Source organism: Rhea americana, unplaced genomic scaffold (genome assembly GCF_003343005.1).
Source record: "Rhea americana isolate MKP2758 unplaced genomic scaffold, rheAme1 scaffold_158, whole genome shotgun sequence".
NCBI classification, from domain to species: domain Eukaryota; kingdom Metazoa; phylum Chordata; class Aves; order Rheiformes; family Rheidae; genus Rhea; species Rhea americana.
Window position 1 is genome coordinate 2,103,037 of NW_028185683.1, and position 21,173 is coordinate 2,124,209.

A 21,173-nucleotide genomic window follows, 5' to 3' on the forward strand; every position below is an offset into this window, starting at 1 on the left:
AGGTATTCCTGAGATGAAATTTATCAATGCTCTCTACTCATGATTTGACTTTGCTGATTGAATTATTTACATTTGAATATCAATCCTTACATTGAATAGTTTCAGGCCCTCTGCTGTAATTATCATTATTGTGATTAACGAAGCTGAATGCTAGCCCATTCCCCAGTCACAGTTCCAAATATATTGAAGTGCAACAGTGGTCTACCTGAGAGACTGCTGTGGCCATCAGGATCAGTGTTTCCACAAGGGCCAATCAAGAGTAATAAATCGCTGTGGAGAGAAGCTCCTGGGGGCGTACAGCAAGGAATATCTGTCCTACCATCACTGCTGTGATCGGCAGCAGTCCAGCCATCCGGAGGTCTGCCAGCGCTGGCGATCCTCGCATTCACCCTGCTTCTCGGCAGGTGTTTGCAGGCAGTTGTGCCCTGCTGCGGCTGCACCAATATTGATGCACCGACAAACATAGCTTCGAGGCAAAGGCATACACCATGCTGGCAGGTGCTAGCAAAAGCACCAGCACTGTATTAACCTCCCTCATAAATCAGTGACTATGAARATCATTAGTTGCATGTCTATGCTTTGCTGCAGAGAAAGGGCTGCAGATGTACCCAAAGGACTCCTTTCCTTAATGTGTAAATTGCATCACGAGTTACACCTTCTCCTTGGGAACTGAGTAGCTTTCTATTTTTATTTTATTTTATCATGTAACTATTTATAGATCATAATTAAGTCTTCTTTAAATCTCAGTTGCTAYATTCATTTTTAAGATAGTGAATCTTCAGTCTCCTGCTCAGCATAAAAGAACAGAATGCACAAATTTAATTGCAATGAATTAAATTATTCCTTAAGAAATGAAACACAACAGTTGTAATGAATGGTGAACAAGAAAGGCTTCTCCCTTTATCTTAAACTAAAAAATCTTGAAAAATGATTGCAGCCAGGATACAAAAAAAAAGAAAGTATCCATTTTCAGGTATTTTTTTCAACATTCATCTGTTTTTAGAAAGAAATAATAAAACACTCCAGCACTTTGCTGTAATGTGAAAAAAAAGAAAAGATTTTCTTTGTGTCTGTTATGTGAAAAATCCAAAATTCTAGTAAGTGTGGTTTTAAAAAGGACAGATCGTCTGATGTAAACTTGAGAGCAGCCTCCTATAAACCTCATACTCATCAGTGTTTGAAGCCTACTGGTTACCATAGTTACCATGACATTGCTAGTGTTATTTATAGCCATCTTCTATATATATTGCTTTCCAGAAAGAATGAAAGAGGTATCTGACTGTGAAGGAATCTGGAGAGTGCACATTAGAAAGAATATAGAGGAAAAAAACTCATTAAATAGGGATTGCTGAGGTAAAATGTTGGCTTTTGTGGTGTGGAGGCATGATACTCACGTTCCTGCAGAGCCCTCAGGAAGGATCCAAGCAGGGTCCTTGGTTCCTTCATGCTGATTCTGGTGCAAAACATAGTGGGGTGATAGTGAGATCTTTCAGGCACTTCTCTAAGCTTCAGCTTGGTTTCTCTGCAGACCGCTGGGGCAGATTTACCAGTGTTGATCCATGCTCCCCAGGGACACATGGGAACACTGCAGTGTGCYGCAGCCACAGCTGGTGGGGCCCAGGGCAGAGAAGGTGCTGGGAGTGGGAGCAACACATGGAAGCCACCCTGGTGCTCTGCAGGATGTGCCTCTGGAGATGGCCCCARTGGTCCCTACCGAGATTGTGACCCTTCCTCAAGTGTCAGCACAGGAGTAGGACACATTCCCCACCCTCCTCTAACAGCACTRTGTTTGTCTTTCCTTCCTTTCCAAAGCAGATTATAACATACATGCATAGTCACATATATTTTTTATTTGGTTTAAAGAATATAAAAATCAGGACAACCACAACATTTGCATAGCAAATGTCTTGGAATAAAAGATAAGGTAAAGCCTACAAGATCCRTAGAAAAAAGGAAAACGGAGAAAGAAGATGAGATAAAGAAGAATACGAGAGAGAAGGTGGAAAGGAATGAAGAGATAGAAAGAGATAATGAAAGAAAATGAGAGAAAGGAAAGAAAGAAGGAAGAAAGAACTTAAGAGAATGAGAGAAGGTGAAAGAAAAGAAAAAAGAAAGAGAAAGAAGGAGAAGGAGAAAGAAAAGGAGAAAGAAAGAGAGAAGGCAGAAAAAGAGAKRAAGGAAGGAAGGAAGAAAAAAGGAAGAAGGAACTTTGAAATTTGCCCATCAAAAATACCTTTTAAAAATTAACTACTGATGGGCATCATCTGGGGAGGCAGATCACATCAGGCACCTCTCCAGTTCTCCAGGACCTTTCAAAGATGATGGAGTGTGTCCTGGCAACATCTGCCAGCTTCCTCAGTACTTGTGGGTGCCCAATCCATCAGGGCCCATGGATTTGTGAATATCAAGCTGCCTAGAAGATCTCTAATCTTATCCTCCTCAACCAAAGGAAAGTATTCCTTTCTCCAGACTTTCTCCCTCACGTCCAGGCTGCAGGATTCCTGAGGGCTGCACTTAGCAGTGAAGACTGAAGCAAATAAGGCATTCAGTAACTCTTCCTTCTCTGTATCCCTTGTCACCAGGACCCCTGCCCCATTCAGTAGCAGGCCCACATTTTCCCTAGTCCTCCTGCTGCTGCTGATGTATTTGAAGAAGCCCTTCCTGTTGTCCTTGACATCCCTTGCCAGACTCAATTCCAGCTGGGCCTTAGCCTTCCTCGCCTCATTGCTACATACTCCGACTGCATTCTTATAATTCTCCCAACTAGCCTGTTCCCTCTTCCACATTCTGTGTACTTTCTGTATGAGTTTTACCAGGAGCTCCTTGTTCATCCAGGCAGATCTCCTGCCCACTTTGCAGGACTTTTTTCTCCTAGGGATGTACCGCTCTTGAGCTTGGAGGAAGTGAAGCTTGAATACTAGCCAGTTCTCCTGGACCTCACTTCACTCTAGGGCCTTAATCCATAGGATTCCTCCAAGTAGGTACCTGAAGAGGCCAAAGCTGCTCTCCTGAAGTCCAGAGTTGCAATCCTGCTTGTCTTGCTTCCAAAAGTGCAGTCTTGCTCCAGCTGCCTCCAGGGAAGATTGCGTCTTTGCAATCACAGGGCTGCCAATGCAGCTTGCTTGGAGGCTCGCTTCTTCTTTGCACCAGCTGGGAATCGAACCCAGGTCGCAAGAATGGGAATCTTGCATGATACCACTACACCACTGGTGCTGTAAGCAATGATGGAGGGGGCACCTGGAGTTGAACCAGGGACTTTGGACCTGTTGATGTGCAGTCAGATGCTCTCCCACTGAACTACGCCCCTTGAAGGATATTGTTTTAAGCAGAGGAATTTTACTATTTTCTCAAAGCAGGGGCAGGAAGAAGCATTACCTTAATCTCTGTAAATTAATCACCATTGATAAGTTTTTATTACAAAATCAGATCCATTCTTATTCAGTAATTTAGCTGGAAATTGACTTTCCTGACAGTCTGTATCCCTGTGAGATAGCTTTGTTACGTTACGAATTTCTTTGTTCTTTTCTTCCATGACAGTTCCCATTTCTCACSCTCATGTCCATAAAGTCAAAGAAGGATTGTGCTATATTAATATCCGAYTAATGAAAACTCCGTTACTTCCATCACACCTTGACATTGCAAACATCTCTGAACAAGGGCAGAAAATTTCACAAAGACAGAAACAGAASAGTAGAAAATAAGATTTCATCACAGGAAAGGATTGAGGAGATGATGAAATCATAGCTTGTTAGGCAACAAGGTGATAAAAAGGTCTAGYTTATAATAGAAATATTTGCTTTCTATTTGTCTAAGCATAGACTGTGTCTGTTGTGTCCTATAAAAAGTAACTGCAATTTGCACGGTTTGTAACCTTCGGCTTCCCAAGACACTACTGAGTGTAYGGTTACATTGTGCTTTATCCTTGACAACCAATGTACATGTTTTAAACGGGGAGTGTTAAACTGCAAGGTCTTACACTCCTTGAAGGTCGCTGGGAAGGGGATTCAATTAATTTTGCAGGTTTAAGTTCCACAGAAAGAATATAAAGAAAGAAAAAGTATAATCCTGAGCTCTATTCTCTAGATATATTAAATAAAGCTGCTATTGTGGGCATTGAAATGAAGTCCTAYCAGCCAGTAAACAGGCTGCCTTTGATGTCGTAACTAGCAGTCAAGTATGCAGACAAGAGAGAAACTTGTGAGTAACTAGTACTAGTGCAGGTTACTCAGTTAGCACTGCCTCTTGTGCAGTGTCTACCACTTTTTGGAAAAGTATAGATCAGATTAAGCCAGAAAACCAAATACAAATTTAATGAAATACAGAAAGTTGAGAAGAAAGAAGAGATAGAAAATACTGTTTCCCAGGAAACAGAAAGGTGCAGGAGAGTTATGCCGTTATGAGATATTGGTTAAGATTAATTCTTGTTAGTAGAAAGAGAGCGATGTTGACGGCTGTCTCAAGGCTAAAAGGGCCAAACTATTGCTTGGGACAAGTTGGAGGAAGTCAGGCATTTATTATACCCAAGGCTATCTGCAACACTATCTACATTTTGAAGAGGCTAGAAATCTAACTTTTTTGCCRGGAAGATTACTTCTTCCTCATGCTTTATAAACTCTAGAGCAGCATCCCCAAAGCTCAGCTTCTAAAATTCATGGCTTCTACTAGGTAAGGTGCCTTTCTTGTCCTGTACATTGTGTTGAGGTTAAAATGTGCTTTTTTGAAAAGATGCATGTCTTAATCCCTTTCTTGTTATAGTGCTCCTAGATTTATTTATTTATTTATTTATTTATTTTACTTGTTTCCTTGTTTACTAATTTATGTATTCTCCAGTCCCACAGCAAGGCATACCAGTTTCCCATGCATAGATGTTTCCATGGTAACATTGTGAGCAAAGGTAAAACTGTGGTGGAAACCTGCATTAAGCCAACAAGCCACCCATCCGCAGAAAAACTGCTCAGGAAACGTTCTGGTACCACGCTGATTCTATCTGATTCATTCACGGCTTTCTGAAATATATTTGTTTTTCAGTTTTAGAAGGTATTTTCCCTGTTTCACTGGCTCTTTCCCCTGATGKAGTATGGCAACCTAACCAAACTGCTGGAGTATAGTAGTAAAATGGAATGAAAGCTAACTGAATAGATCTGTAACATGTTTTGGAGTATGACAGCAGGGGAGGCATAAAAACCGTTCTGCTGTTAAGCAGGATTATCAAAATCAGTTTGTTTACAGTTACTCCTGTAGAGTCAGATTGTGGTTTTAAGATGTAAGTAGCACTGTGCTATACTCATACCTTTTTTTCCCCTAAGCTTAGTCTGCTACCTGTTGAAAGACCACACTAGCATACCTCTGTCACCTGCAGTCACTAGTTGAGGACAATGCTTTGTTCTGTTGTCTCGTTGGTGGRGCTGTCAGTAAATTCTTAGAAAGAAACTAAAACTATGCAATCTGGTATTGGTATGGGAGTGGGTGCTTATGTATAAAGAAGGAAGGAAAGAATAAAATAGCAACACTACAATACTAAGAGTGGAAATAAAAGCATACATAGCTAKGAACAGGAGAGATGAGCTGTCAGATTTATTCTCCAAAGAGGCCACCAGCACAGCTGCATCCTGATATGCTCTGAGTTTATCCTTGTCAAAGTGTCCAAAGCACTTTCAGAGCAGGTCTCAGACCATACTCAAGAGTTTCACACTGACAGCAAGTTTGTTACTTGGAGATGACAATATAAAAACAGATCTAATCTATTGAATACGAATCACATTCAAACCTATTCTCACATTTTATTCCCTCATGAAACTCAGACAATTTCTCAGTAAAAATTCAAAGAGTTCTGATTTTATGAGATCATTCAACAGAAATGTTTTCAGTGTTTCTTTTAAAAGATTTTTATCTGCAGATTTACTCTGCTAATTCTCTCTCATGATCCACTTACACTCACAAATCTAGAATAATCTCAAGAAAAACATTACTACAGATGAATTTGTGGAATTACAGAGGACACACGGAGATAAGTAACTCAGATTTGTTTTAAATCTTCATTCTCAGGGTTCAGCTATATGTCAAGTTCAAGGCAAGAGCACACATGGTTGTGGAGTAGGCTAGAAGGTAGTTGTTGGTCTGGAATATCACTTTATCTAGCCCTGCAGGACTGGTTGTCAGATACCAGTAGCAAAGGCAGCCACAGGCACTGTKCATTTTCAAAGATTTCCCTGGGGTGTGGGAGCAAGAAGCGAAGCTAAAGAAGATCATGTCTTCCTGGTCCAGAAAATTTAATTGGAAAGAAGTCCTCATCAGAGCATGAGAAAAGTATTTGGCCTTGATTTCTTAAAAGAATGGGATTTTTTTAGGTGGACAAAATAGCTAATTGGAAGAAGGATGAAACTAAATTTACTCATCACAGGACTTGGATCTTCCGTAAAGGTAGAGGTCTCACAACCACCAAGTTCTGCAAGTTTAAAGAAAATAATCAGCCTGCATAGAAAGGAGAAAGACTTCCTATACTGAGTGGAGGAAAGTCTGGGACAAGAGGTCTGACAATAAAGTACATAACTGAAAAAACTGAAAACTCTAAAACCTATCTGACTGCTTTGTTATTCATTGGTTCTGTGTCATTGATGCTTACTTCCTTTTGGTCTGTGTTTACCATTACCACACGAATAAGTAACATGACAAAGATCACTAGTGCACTAAGATACCTATTTAGAAGGAAGTACAAACTTGTGGACTTCATCTGCCTGGGATTATCCATGAGAAGAGACAAATATTTTTGCATTAAATGCTAGATTGACAATTATTCCTTACAATCAGGGCTGCAAATATCAAGATGCATTTTGCTTCTCTGATGAATGGCGTGTTTCTTGTGATCACTGCCCTGAYTATTCAACTACAAATTAATCGACTACATTTTTGTAGCTGATCTTGATCTGCACCCTTGAACAGTATGGATTAAAACTATTCAAAATATAGAGTGATGCAACCTGGAGAATGGAAAGAAACTATCTGATTTTTCAATGATTTTGTGAATGGATTAATGCAATTGGCAGGATGACAGAGTTGGAAATGCACTAAAAAATCTGACAGAGAAGTGTCCCATTGATGTAGGCATACATCAGTGTATTCCTTCATTCCTGTATTCATTGGTACACCTTATGCTGCAGCTGAGAACAGCTTTGTAACACACTTCAAAGAATAAGTCTAATCAACCACTGCCTTTGCAGTTTGGTCTTAATTTATGCTTGGAAAAAGCAGGTGAAAAAGACTGTCATTGTGAGTTCATTTTGAAYTTTGAGTCGTTTTAAGTTCATGATATGTTCCTGCACTAGTATAGTCACAAGCAGCAATACAATGGGGAATTCTGCTGGCAGACCTGAACTAGACTCCTGGAGGCAGCCACACTTCCCCAAAGGTTTCTATTTCCAAAGTTAGTTTGTCATGGCCATCTTAAGCAGTTTGGGCTTCTGAAACTCTGCTGTTCATTCCTAGCACTAGAAAAGACAAAGTGGCTTGATAAAGCTCATTTTCGTAATATTTCCTGATCTTTTCCAATGTGCCCCAGCACTTAGCCTCAGCAGTGAGCAGTATGATAGTGTTCGCACAAAAGTTATTTTATGAATTGTTTTTGCTAGCCAGTTCTCATTTTCATTGGCTGTAATAAACTATAAATAAAGGTACAGTAATAGAGTCTCTGCATTAAAACTGCCTGAGGCTTGAATTTGCTCATGATCATAATAAACTGTTTTCACCCTTCTTAATCAGAATTCTTCAAACCTTAACTTAATGGTCAATTAACAAACCAATACGGTACACACATCAATTTGCCTTTTTTTTTTTTTTTTTTTTTTTTTTGAGGGAGAGCGAGCTTGAATTAACATGCAGGAAATGGCTGATGAACAAATTAATCAATTTGCTAAGCATTATGTTTGTATCCATTTCTACAAATTTTCGTGATTTTCTTTCTGCTTGGAAAGATACACCGGCCTGAAAGAAAACTAACCTGCTAAGCCACAGTTCTGGCTTCTATAGTTACTCTGTGCTTTAGCACCTGCAGCAGGAGGTTATCACTTCTACTTCTTTTTAAAACCGCCTTAATTTTCATATTACCAGAGGTGAGGAGCTTAATTTTACTGTGTCAAAACAAACAGAGGTTTGTTTTGCTGGATCTCTCAGATGGAGGTCTTTAATCAAAAGTTTTTCACAGTGTTTATTACTGTGCAAGAAAAACAAATATGAGCCAAGGATCTTGCAGTCTAAGACAGAAACAGTGCACTGCAAGGAGTGAATAGTTCAGTAAAAGTAGTGGCACTAGTAGTGCCTGGTTTCCTGAGAACTTATCTCAAAGCTGATGGATGTAGATAAATATCTAGGATGATGTAAACATTGGCAAAGGATTTGACTGTAATTAGAGTGTTTATAAAGTCTTTTCAGTACCTGGATCTTCCTTTGTCACATATTTCCTTTGATCAGTGTCCTTTTAGCAAAGGGTATGTTTCAAAGCAGGTATAGTAGAAATGTAAGAGGTGAAGCGAGATATATTCAAACTGGCAGCTATAATTGTRTTTTGTAGCTTAAGTTACTCTCAGCATCTTTCTTCTGGTCTCCAGGGGTTTTGCATGTTTTCAGCAAGGAGGAGCAATTGAAGAAGCAAAATAAGTTAGTTTGTGTTTAACTCTTCACTAGTCTTGCATAGAAGTGAGTAAGCAATTGCGAAAACTTCTTTTGACCTTGGTCAGAATTTTCCTGCAAATAGAATATCATTTTACTGGGGTTCACCTAGGAGATACTAAAATAAGCACTTAAATAGCATTACTGAAAGAGTGAAAAGTGTGTGTCACTAAGAACTAGTAGGTGTGATCTTTATGTGTGTTATTGCAAGGGATGGCATACTACTTTGAATGAAGGCAAGGGCTGATCAGTCAGACCTAAGACATCAGAATCTGGGTAAAAATGAGATTGGTAGAAAAGTGAAAGCAAAAAAAAAGTGACTATGAATTGTGTTGGACAGGCCTGAATACATTGCTGATGAACTTGTTGAAAGTAGCTACTAGGAAATGTATTTTATACGCATAAAATCCGCTTCATGATAGGATGCTCCCACTTTCAAAGGCAAGCAGCAGAACACSATTTGCACTTAGGACCAGCTGGACAATCTGTTTTCACTGTGAGAATAAAAGCTAGAGTAGTTTTCTCTAAACCCAGAGTAGCACTTTCACACCGAGAATGTGAGAAGCGGCTGGAGTTGAAGCCAGCTGTCCTTGCTATCCCAAAAAATTAGCCACATAAAGTGACAGAGAGACAATAATAAACTTGTTTAATAGACTGTCACAGTAAATAATTTTTTTTTTTTTTGACAATGCAATCTGATAGTTATCAGCCTGATGCAAGAGAAAAGTCCATCTCTAAAGTCTCTCATCACTCCGCCTTTGGCTAAAGCTGGTTTGCTCTGTTTCAGACAAATCACAACAGTGTCATGCAGAGCATTCTGGTCTCCTGACATTAAGTGACGGTAAAACTTACAAATCTTCCAGATTTATAGTAGAAAAGAAATACAAAATAAGATTTGTGTAGACTTTTATTTGTGCGTTGCTGTTAGGAGTACTCTATATAAAGCTAGCTTAAAAAAAGACCTAAACAAATATTAATTCCAACCTCCCCTCTTGCTACTTGCAGAAGAAAATAAGGCACAGATGCTTGTAGACTGTGAGTGTCAAGAGAGAAAATGTGTCTATACACTATTAAGACAAAACTGTGAGAAATATGTTTATTACTCTTCMTTTTTATTTTTAAATTCATATTCTAAACCATTTTAATATTTTGTATCCACCTTTACTGACCTAGAAGATCTTTATAATGCAAACAAAATATTGCAGAATAAAAATYAGCTGTTCAACAGAATACAGGCTGCTACATTGCAAAAGAAATTGCTGGATAATTAAAAGTAGATTCTAGTCAGATTGTTTGGAGCTGCATTCTTTACACTGGTGGTAGGGGCTGGCATATGAATGAGGAGTGGGCTATTTATTACTGCTTTATTCTAGTGACCTTACTAGAATTAACATTTTGTTTCTCATTTTTAGTAGACCTAGACAGCAGCGTGGACATATTTTGGTGCCCAGACTGGACTTAGAGATTTGCACCAGTATCAGAACAAATCTATCCTCCATCATGATCTCAATAGTGTCTTTATCCGTCTTTCTAAAATTTTCCATACTAATATTCAGGATATGCCTCCCGTAATCCAGCTAATCCACTGGAAGATGAAGTATCTAATAGGCAGACATTTTCATGTTCATCTCTGCGCATCACCTGTAGGGTAGGAGGACTAATGCTCCTGGGAACTTGACTCTCTAGAAGGCTGCTATTATGGAGTTCTCTCACATTTTATACCAGTAACTTTGAACAAGTGCTGATGAGATGTTAATTGMCTTAAGAAATCACACCATCAGTTTCATCAGTAGACTTGTCACAGGTCTATAACAATCTATATTGAAAGGGCAACTATTGCTAATTTTGATACTAGTGTGTCATCCTGGTGTCCTCACATTCCAGGGCTGGTGGGCTACTGGAACTGATCACTCTGAATAAGACTTTTTGAAGAAACTTTAGAGTTGCTACGTTTCTCCCACATACTTCATTAAATATGATTTTGAAGTCCATACTCATTTTTAATCTCTGTGTTGCATTTCGGTTGTCCAAGGAACTGTCTTACAGTCCTGACGTCTTATGCGTTTATAAATGACTCCTCCTGAAGTATTGTCCTGTGTTTCTGGATTATCTTCTGGCCGGACAAAAGAAAGAAGCATACAGATATAGCATCTCTGTTTTTTTTTTTTTTTTTTTTTTTAGCTATGCAAAAAAGGTATATTTTCCTGGAGTATAAGATATGTACCCACTCCACAGCACAATGTGGTCTAGCATGAAGCTTGAAAAATCTTAATATAGTGATCAAAAATTCTGTATCTGAATGTATGTATTTGCAGCACAAGAGCTGTTATAGGTATAGTTAGGTRTGCACACCTCTTGTTTCCACAAAGTGATTTCTGGGAGACAGGCTCGAACTGCCTACATCAACCAAGTCAGGAGATGTTCAGTAACAAACTTTTATATTAGTTTCTTCAACACCACCTCCAAGTGTTTCAGTGAACACTATCAGTGTTTAAGAAACTTGGACAGAAGTTCTTGTAAAAGTCGTGAATATTTGGTAGAAAGGGTAAATGTGATAGCTAGGGAAATATGGTATATATTACTGTATTTGACCACTTTGGAGAATTTATGTAGTTTTTTTGGTATTTTGTGTCTGATCATTTTCCGTCTTCTGAGAAAAAGCAAGAGTACAAATTGGCTTAGAGAATATCTTGAATCATGACAGGTTATTATTCTGTGAAAAGATGGCTTCAGGAAGGATGAGAAAAGAGAGAAAAGGAAAGTTCTTGTTTTTCAAGAGAAATTGCTGTTTTAGTGGCACTGAAAACTAAGTAGAGGCCAGACACTGTCCTGAACAAATGACTGACAATTCTTCTAGCCTAAAGGGGGACAGTCCTCCTTTTCAGTATCCTTTTAGAGAACAGCATTTCTCTAAAGTAAGAAACTAGAGAGCATCATATTTTAGCAGCAGGTAAACCTTACTGAGTTCACAGGCCTGGGAAGGCATCCAAACTATATCTTCATTTTTTTTTTTCCATTTCATATCCTTTTCATGACTAGTGCCTTCTGAAAAAGAAAAGATATCACTTCTGTGTGTGTCAGAGGAGCCTCTTCTTGCCCTTGCCTGTGACTGTAGCAGTTTACAGGCCCTGAAACCTGTTTATATGGCCTCAGTGTTCCTTGGAGATAAGCTCCTCTAATGTAAGTCTTTCTCAGGCAGACTGTGTTTTTGCATTCTCTGCCAAAAAAAAGGATATTCTAAATTACCTCATTCTCCTTCAAGCAGTTGTTTATTTGTGTATATCTGTTTGTATGTGCTTAGCTGAAGGACACCTAACCACTGAAAGGAAAATGCAGATTTGTTGCTCAACCTGTATCTCGGAAGGAGAAGGAGAGATGGGAGTAATAGTAAAGTATGTAACTTTTAAATAATCAATATTATTCTACGCCATTCCATTATAATAAATTTCCATTGTTTTTCTGGTTTACTGATATTTTAAAATGACCTGGTGTTATTTATTTATATGGAAACATCTCTTTTTCTCCCAGTTACTTTAAAAAGTGGTATTTGAACTATTCAAAGTACTTGTGCCTCACAGTTCAGGGAACCCTGGTTGAGCAGCATTTTCTGCGTAGGTAGCTCTGAAGCATCCATCTGGGCTGAAAAATCTTGGAAGTGATACTGAATGCTGCTGCTGCAGTAATTCCTGTCTGAGGCTGTAAAGAGCCTGGTAGAAGAGAGCATGTGAGAGTCTCTTATAAAAGAGCCCRTGAAGTGAGGCTTTCCAGCYGYTTTCTCCRTATGCCAGCTCAGATGACAGTGTATTGCTGTCAGGGTCRCTGTTAACTATTTCACACTTGTAAAAGCATGGAAAAGGAGTATCTCTTTTTAATACCTGTTTATCCATCTTTCATGGTTTATGTCATAGAGACTCTTAACATTACATAGTTAAATATGCTTTCATAGGGTATATGATCTCCAGAGTTAACAAATTTGTGGCCAGTTCCTACCACTTCCAAGCATCCTGAAGCAACGATTTACATATTATATTACACATGCAGGAATAAAATCGCATGTTTCTCTGAAAAAGTGCATTGTAATATATACATTTTCTAGTGGCCAGCAACTTGCTCTTTATTGCAGTGTATACTTTATTACGCTTCATGCTAGGGTGAATGTAAAGTCAGATGCTATTTATCAGAGAAATTAAGTGCAAGTGCCAATGGTATGTCACCACGTGAAGCAATGTAGCATTACTTGTCAAGAGAGAAAAGATATGATCGTGCCTGTAAAATGTTGAATTTCTCTCTTGAGCAAGTCATTTATTCTTTCTCTTTTTTCCCTCTATCCTAGTGGAAATCCCCACGCTACAGTAGTGTTAACGAGGTACAGCTTCACATATTTGTAAAGAAAATGTTGAATAACCTCACAAGTACAGAATCAAAAGGGGTGCAACCAGAGGAGGAAACCTGTGGGATGGTGTCTGCTGCTTCGGCTGCTAATGGGGAGCAGAGAGCAGGGAGGAGCTTCTGCTGTAGATGGGGGGACCTCCCAGCAGTGACGCTTTGCACGTGCTCTCACTGTCTCACCATAGCACCACAGCGTCTCCTGTTCTAGAGCCCTAAACGACAGAGTAGGCAGTAAGACAGTGGTCTTTGTGCAACCTCCTAACGTTAGTGGCACCATCTTGGAGCAATAACCCCAGAAAATAACCACCTTTTGTCAAAATCACTGTTCTTTACAGACAAGATAATGACAAGTCTGATGAGATTTCCTCTTCTCTCTTTCCTCTCTTTTTCTTTTTTTCTTTTTTTTTTTTTTTTAATAACAAACAAAAACCACCCTAGATGTTAAGGAGTCAGCAATGAATAAAGCTATTATTTCCAGTCCCTTTTTTTTTTTTTTTTCCTATCGGGTGATCAAGTGATCTAGACTGAAGTAATAGCAGCAGTCATTAGCAAGAGTTTAAAAGGAAATTGCTATACAAGGCAAACAACCTTTCAGTGGGAATCCCTTTTTAATATACTCCACAATACACTTAATAACATAATTCTTTGATGAATCTAAATGTTTAAATACATCTATGAAGGAGAAAAGGCACTAGCTCATGCAAAATTCGTCTGAATTGTATCATTAATTTGATGCAATGGAAATTCAACAACTACATTGAGTTATGACATTGGGTTTTTTATGGATAATTTAATGGAAATGAGAAACTGGTCTTTCATGCATGCAGATTTTATCTGAGGTGGTGACTTCCCATTTATTGAATATAAACTCCTTGTATTTTTGAGCATAAAAACATTTCTGAGGCTAACTCTATGATAGTAAAAGATTTTACTAACACCACTCAGGGTCCCAGTAGAAGTTTAAAAATGGAAAATATACCTTTTTTTTTTTTTTTTTTTTAATAACCCATTTCCTTTCCTATTAGTCAAAGGTAAGTCTCCAGGATATGAGCAGATGGCTTTCATACTTTTTGAAACCTTTAAAATTTTTGCTTTAAATGTTGCAGGTTTGGGATTTTTTCTTGAACTTTTGTATTTATCTCTGTTCCTTATATTACACCTGTGAGACACCTCTTCTATTACAAGTAAATATTATTTTCTCTTTCACATGCTGGTTTGTACCCTTTAGACACTGTTGAACTGTGCTCAGTCAAAGACCTACTGTGTGGAGGTCTTTACAGGAACCATTTGTCCTTAATATAGGTTACTGAGCTGCAAGAATTTTTAGTTCTCATTCTTTGCAATGAGCTGTATATGTGTCAACAGACCAAAATATAGAAAATATAAGGATATAGCACGGGTTTATGTTACGCTGATGATGTGATCACAGCTCATGCAGACATGGCTAGAATAGTTTGGAACTAACTCACCTGGTTTCTTGTAACAAAATAACTATGAAACATCTCTTCCAGCTGAGAAGCTGATATATCCTCTCATGTTAACCTGTGTTGCCATCTTCCTCTTGCATCTGTGTTGGCATGGGTCTGAACTAGTGATTTTAAAGGTAACTCAGGCCTGCTGATCCTGCCTAGCACTTTATAATCGTTTTCTTGGTCTGGAGTGAGGGCAAACAGCCCCCTGCCCTGTGCTGCATGTACATCCCTTTAAAGTCCATAGTACTTAGGAGTCCACAGTCATTCAGATCACGTTGGAACTGGGATTGCATTATTATAGCACTGGAAAAAGCAAATTATTTTAGAGGAGAGGAYTATAAAATGCTGCTAAGAAAACAACTTCACAATTTACCATTGCTCTCTACACTTCTGATATTTGTGCCAGTGCAGATTAGGCAGGAAAGCATCACTTTCTGCTTATTTCTCAGCAGGTATTCAGCTTATTTCTCAGCAGTTATTCAAGGTAAAGGGCAGTGGTAGTGGATCTTCGTTCATAAAACCTAAGATTATTGCACTGGGTCATATCAAAGAAAAATAATTTGGGTAAATTAGAATTCTTTCAGTGTCATCTAGGAAAAGTGGAAGTATAGTTAATGTTACTGWAGAAAGAAGTCTTTTCACATATAAGTGCTATACACATAAAAAGATGATGATAATTAGGGCCATAAGAAAACGAACACCAACAGCAAGGTTACAGTGCAGTGAAATGTGGTAATACCTTATTACTGGGCAATAACGCTTCTGTTAATGTCAGCAACATATAACATTAACATGAATTAAAAAATGATTAATAAAAACCAACTTTTTTTCAGGCAAGGTATCTGATCTCCAGTGTAAGAGAACCCACTGGGAGACAAAAGCTAGAAGCTACGTACCACAGGCAGATTAAAAAAAAAGCAATGAACCGTGAGAGAAAGAAAATTGCATTTCCATCTGGAGTCATTAATTGAAGAAATTCTTTTGAAGGGAACACATTTTAAGTAAATGTGCATTAAAGCACCTAGAAATAAAATTAGATTTATGTTCTATGACCTTGTCAGACAATACATTTCTGGTGGTGCCTGCAAAAATTATTACCATTAGTCACATTAATAGAGCTGCTCTCCATATATATAGTAAAGGTTTCTCTCAAGGGAAACGGAGAAAATAGGAATGTCGTAGGCTTGTTTTTTTTTTTTTTTTTTTTTGGGGGGGGGGGGGGTTTTTCTTTTTCTGAAGCCCTGGGCTTTAGGGCTACTAAACATGACTACTGTTCTCCCATTTGGGAAGCATAAAAAAACCCCTTTCCCTGAAATCCAGTTACTGACTTCAGCAAAATGTCAAGCTTCTACTAAAGGTGGAAAATAAACAATAAATCAGAGTCACCTGTCAGACGCTCTTCCGTAACTTAAAGGATCTGACATGTAATCTTTGCACCTGTTGCAGACTGATAAAGTAGCTGTAAGAAAACAAAAGCTGGTACCTGTTTCCAGCCCTTCCTCTTCGGTAAGCTATGTCTCTAAAATTTTTTTCCCGTTTACATAACAGGGATTTGGAGCTTTCCCTTCATATTGAAGTTCTTTCAGCTGTGCAACGATGCACTGGGTAAAATGCTAGAACACTTCTAGGTTTTGCACAAAGGCCAGTTTGCTCAAGATCTCAGCAAGGACTGGATCAGAATCTGAATATCTAAGTCTGAGGGACTGAGCAAAAGGCTTCAGTCATTATGATCGCACATAGTCCAAAAATTTTCTATGCTTTCCACTGATCCTGATGCTTAATGGTAATCTAATTGCCATGGGAAACATTGCCAAATAGGTACTAAAATCCCGTTTTCTCCATCCACAAACTCATGTAAATGTTAATTGTTCATTTATGGCAAMCAAAAAAATTATTCCATCAGCATTATTCCAGTATGAATATTCTTTATTTTTAATAGTGTAAGCTAAAATACCACAAACCTTATTTTGTAGTAGCTCTTCCTCTTTGGAAGCCTATCTCATTTTTAATTCCTATTTCCTAAAAGCAGTCAGCAGAAGACTGGAAGTAAAGTTTGATAGCACTTCTGTTTGGTGTTTTGTTTATTTTTTCAGCTCATGTTGTCAAAAAAAACCAGAAGAACACAACTGACACAGCATATGCAGATAGCTTGAGACTTTTCTAAACCCAGGAATAATCTTATTTGATTCAATGGTCTTTAATTTTGATGTCAGTTATATTCTATGTGTCTATGTTATTTCTTTCTTGAAAATATCCAAAGGAAATGCAGTATTTGACTACAAAATCCTAAAATGATCTTGTAAGCCCTTAGCAGAAGGTAACAAGGCTGAGAAAAGTTTCAGTCTAGTAAAACTAGTGTTTGACATCTGCCCAGAAACTGTCAGGTGAGGGAATGYGTCTCTCTGTCTCAGGAGATTGAGGATGGAGAAAGCAATGGAAGTAAACACTTTTTCTAGGTCATGCAGAAAATTGGAGGCAGAACCGTGACCTGAACTCCAGTGTGACGGAGCAGAACCCTTCTGACAGGGGAAAGTTCATATATGACAGAAGTTTCTTCAAAGGCTGCGTATGACAAATTTTGGTGATTAAGAATTTACACTCTGTCTAGTTATTAATACAAAAATRTGCTTGCAGAAGATGGATAGAAGCTGTTTTTCCAGGAAGAATGGATGATATGGCCTACTTGGAACTGTTTGGGAGAGTCAGAACACCATGAGAGCAGACTACCTACTCTCATTAATTGATCATAAAGTTTTCTCTCTTGTTATATAGCCCTACCGCATTATTCACAGAAATGCATGTTTAGTGATACTAATATCACAGCTTAGGAGAAGAAATTCTCTATTAATGATTTTAATGGTACATACAAACTGGAATAGCTCAAAGCTCCTAGTATTTACACCATAGTAAGTAGGGAATTTGTTTTTGGCTTTCTCAGGCAAAGGAACAACATTGTTTAAGTGAGAGAATAACAGAAGCCAGTCTCAGAATCATTTAGAAACACTACATCATTCAACAATGCCGATCTGGTTCTAGCAGATTGTTAGCTCAAGGTATTTTGAAAAATTCCCATTTTGTACAAAATTTGTCAAGACAGCTTTCACCTGAGAAGATGTCTTCAAAAAGACCATTTTGATTTTATGCAACCGTTAAAGACATTTTCCAGTAGACTGAGTCTTCCTTCATAACAAGATAGCTGAGGAGGAAAAGGCACTTCATATAGATGAGACCTATTTATCTCCTTTATTAAAGTTTCTTCAACTTTCCCTGAACATTGCTAACTCAAAACTGTTGAATATGTGTCTGAATTTTATTTTATGATAGTGTTATACTCAATTCCAGTTTGATGAATTCATGAATCTTTCAGTTGTAATAGATGGAACAATTTAGGTTGGAGAAGATCTCTGGAGATCTTTAGTCCAATAGCCCCCTCAAAGCAGGGCCGATTGGATCAGGTTGCTCAGGGCTCTGTGCTGATGAATTGGAAATATACGCAAGGATGGAGACTCCATAGCATCTCTAGGTCCCTATTCTGGTGTTTGACTACCCTTACTGTGACAAACTACGTCTTTTTCTCTAATTGTAGTACCTTGTATTGCAACTTGAGTGCATTCCCACTTGTCTTATTGCAGTGTGCCTCTGAGATGAGCCTGTCTCTGCCTTCTCTGTACTTCCCATGAGGCAGCAAAAGAAAGTTCAAAGTTATCAAATGATTATCCAGATTTATACGACTTCTGCCTTTTTGATCTGTCTAGAATACTGCACTGTGAACTAAGGTAGCTTTGGTTCACTTGTGTTGGATTGCATCTTTCTTGTGGGGAAAAATATAAGTTTTTCTAAAGTCCTTTGGTCTGCAGATTCTGATCCTGTTAAACTAGCAGTAAAATACTAAAAGTAATAGCTTTTAGGAACAGKTTTTTTCTACATTCTGCCAAAATCTGTTAACTGAGGCATGGGAAAATATAACACTAAGCATTAGAAAATACAGCAGAGTAGCTTTACCAAACACTACGTAGGACATTGACTATTGTACAGCTGGGAAAGCAAAAAGGGAAACCAACTATGTTGGAAAAAAAGTCTGATGGCTCAGGTGAGACATAAGCTACAGATAATCTCTCATTTCAATTAAAAATCATATATAATCCTAATTTTCTCAATAAAGATATTCTCACTAGCAACTCTTCTCTCTCACTGCTGTTGCTTAATGTTGTTCTTAACAGTTACTGTGAATGATACCAATGCTAACTGAACTGTTTTTAAAGGGAAGTGACAGTTCGTCTCAGCTGTGACACAAAACAGCCTGTAGTTTTCTCTGCTGTGAGGAGCCCACTGCATAGACATGGGGGTTTGTTGGCGATGCTTCTCTTCATGGCTTCACTGGCAAACAGGGATGTCTTTTGCGAAAGCATTATATCAAAAATGATGGTGACTGCAGCAGGGGAAGATAGCTGATTGTTGTGCAGGCTTTGGCTGCTTCRCAAGTGATCTCTGAGATAGCAGGACAAGTGGTCCCAAGAGGCATGAAATTGCCCCAGTTAGTTAGAAGCTGCTCAGTCTTCTGTATTCTAATTACACTCCAAAATGACAGTGTAAATTGAATTCTTCCATTATCTTTATCTTGGAGCTTCATCACCTTAAAATTGATCACACTCAGTGAAATTTGAGGGTTAATTTCAAATGCTGGGCAGGACTTGGTTGGCTATTATTCTGAGAAACAGCAAATTCTCCTTCTCATTCAGACCGTACTCCATAGCTAGCTGCACTGGGAATTAATCCATCCGAAACATGACAGCATAATAGATGAAATTCTGGGAGAGGAACTTAACTGCCAAAATAGCAATGACGTGAAATAAATCCGTGTGCCAAGAAGTACTAAACATCTGCATATTAATACTCCAAAAATCTAACCTCTTTGCAATTCAGTTTTTGTATCAACTTATGGGAGAGTTGGRAGTGGTTTCTTTTGTTTGTTTTTCATTGGAACGATTATTTCTTACATTGAGCAATTCYGTTCTTATTCTTTTTATACTGAAGTAGTATTTTGGAACAGTCTTCTCAAACTGCGAGGAAAAACAAACAAACAAAAAAGTTTAAATGCAATTAAAACATCCCAGCTCAGCATTTTTGAAACCCTTTCTAGATCTCTTTTATTCCCCCCRAAAAATATGTTTTCTGATGGAAAATATTTGTCAAAAGTCAAATGAATTCTCATCAGAAAATCCCAAACTGACTTTATTCTTCTTAGGAAGGACTGATGTTGCCGTCACAGCCTCGTAATTCCAGTTAGCGTATGAATGCCATAGCTTCAGTGTGAAACCTACATATTGTATCATTTTTATGTTTCATAGCAATAAGCACAACTGTGTGCTTGGGTCTTTAATCATTCCTTGAGATACATTGTGTATAGCCTTTAACTTACAACTGCAGTTTTAACTGCTCAGTGGTGCAGTTTTATTGATTTGGGGGTTTCTGAGATTGTCTCATAAATTTAACACTTTTTTTTCTCTAAATACTGAACAATGTGTCCTAATATTTGGACTTGAAATTGTTTTTCTGATGGAATTTTTGATARACATCCTACATCTAACAAGTTTAAATAAAGTGGATTTGTTTAACCTGAGAGGCTTAATGAAGAAAAATTCGTTCTAAGGAAAATAAAGGTTCCATTTTTGTGAAATATTACTTTATTTTGTTAGGAGAGCTGAGGAATAAACAGTCAAAACTCATGCATTAGAGTCTGAATCCCTGAATAAGTAATTGTTTCAGAGGAGTAAGTAAATATTCATGCAGAGCTCTTGTGTTTCAGAAAACTGGAATTGCCTGGGCTTCAGTGAAAATTTCTGAAATGCCATGTCCTCTATATACGTGTTTTTTTGGTAGACAACATGAACACTGCAAGACTACAAAGCTTTTATTTTGTGATTGAATTCAAAGCAGCTCCCGATGTCTTTCTTGCCCTCTAGTTTGCAAAGGTTTCTAGGTTCTTTAAATGCCCCACAGTCCTTTTTTTATTACGGCAAGAGCATATATGAGGCAAGAGGGCTTGGTGTAGGTGAGGAAGGGAAAGAGATATACCCATTCCCCTACTCAAGGCAGCTTCAGCTGCCTATGCTGCACCGGTCTGTTTCTTAAGGCTACTGGTGTGCTGAAATGCTAAGCTTTCCCTCTGCGGGGCTTCTCTCTAACCTAACACTCAAGAAGCAACCAGAAGGACCCTTGATATTTCAGAAGAGGAAAGCACTTACGATGGCATAGACTGATCAGAAGAAGAAAACCTCCAGTTTGGAAATTATAACAATGTTTGACAACTAATATTATGAAAAATTAATTGATGTCTTGCATTGTGCAAAGCTCATACCACATTTTATCCTACTTCTGTCCACTGAAGTACTAGCTTCTGGAACAYAGAGATTTAGCCATTAAGAGCTAGCCTCCATTCACCGTCTATTTTGAGTAGGATTTTGGGGGCGAGTGACCTGAGGCTAACTCTAAGGGTGTAATCTGAAGGTGAAAAGTTATGCATGCTTTTATCTGTTCTTTCTGGTTCATGCGTCATCTTGAAAGTAGAAAAGAGCAGGAAACTTGCATCTTTATGACTAATCACATAATTAATTGGCTTACTCATTCTTGTTGTTTCCAAAAACAGAAAAA

The 21,173-nt window shown here is 38.2% G+C and overlaps 1 non-coding gene across 1 annotated transcript; it reads right to left on the bottom strand.

The window, feature by feature from the left end:
* Positions 1 to 3,142: 3,142 nt before the first annotated feature.
* On the bottom strand, positions 3,143 to 3,213 carry TRNAG-CCC (transfer RNA glycine (anticodon CCC)). Its single transcript has one exon. It is a non-coding gene; the product is annotated as a tRNA-Gly (tRNA).
* Positions 3,214 to 21,173: the final 17,960 nt, after the last annotated feature.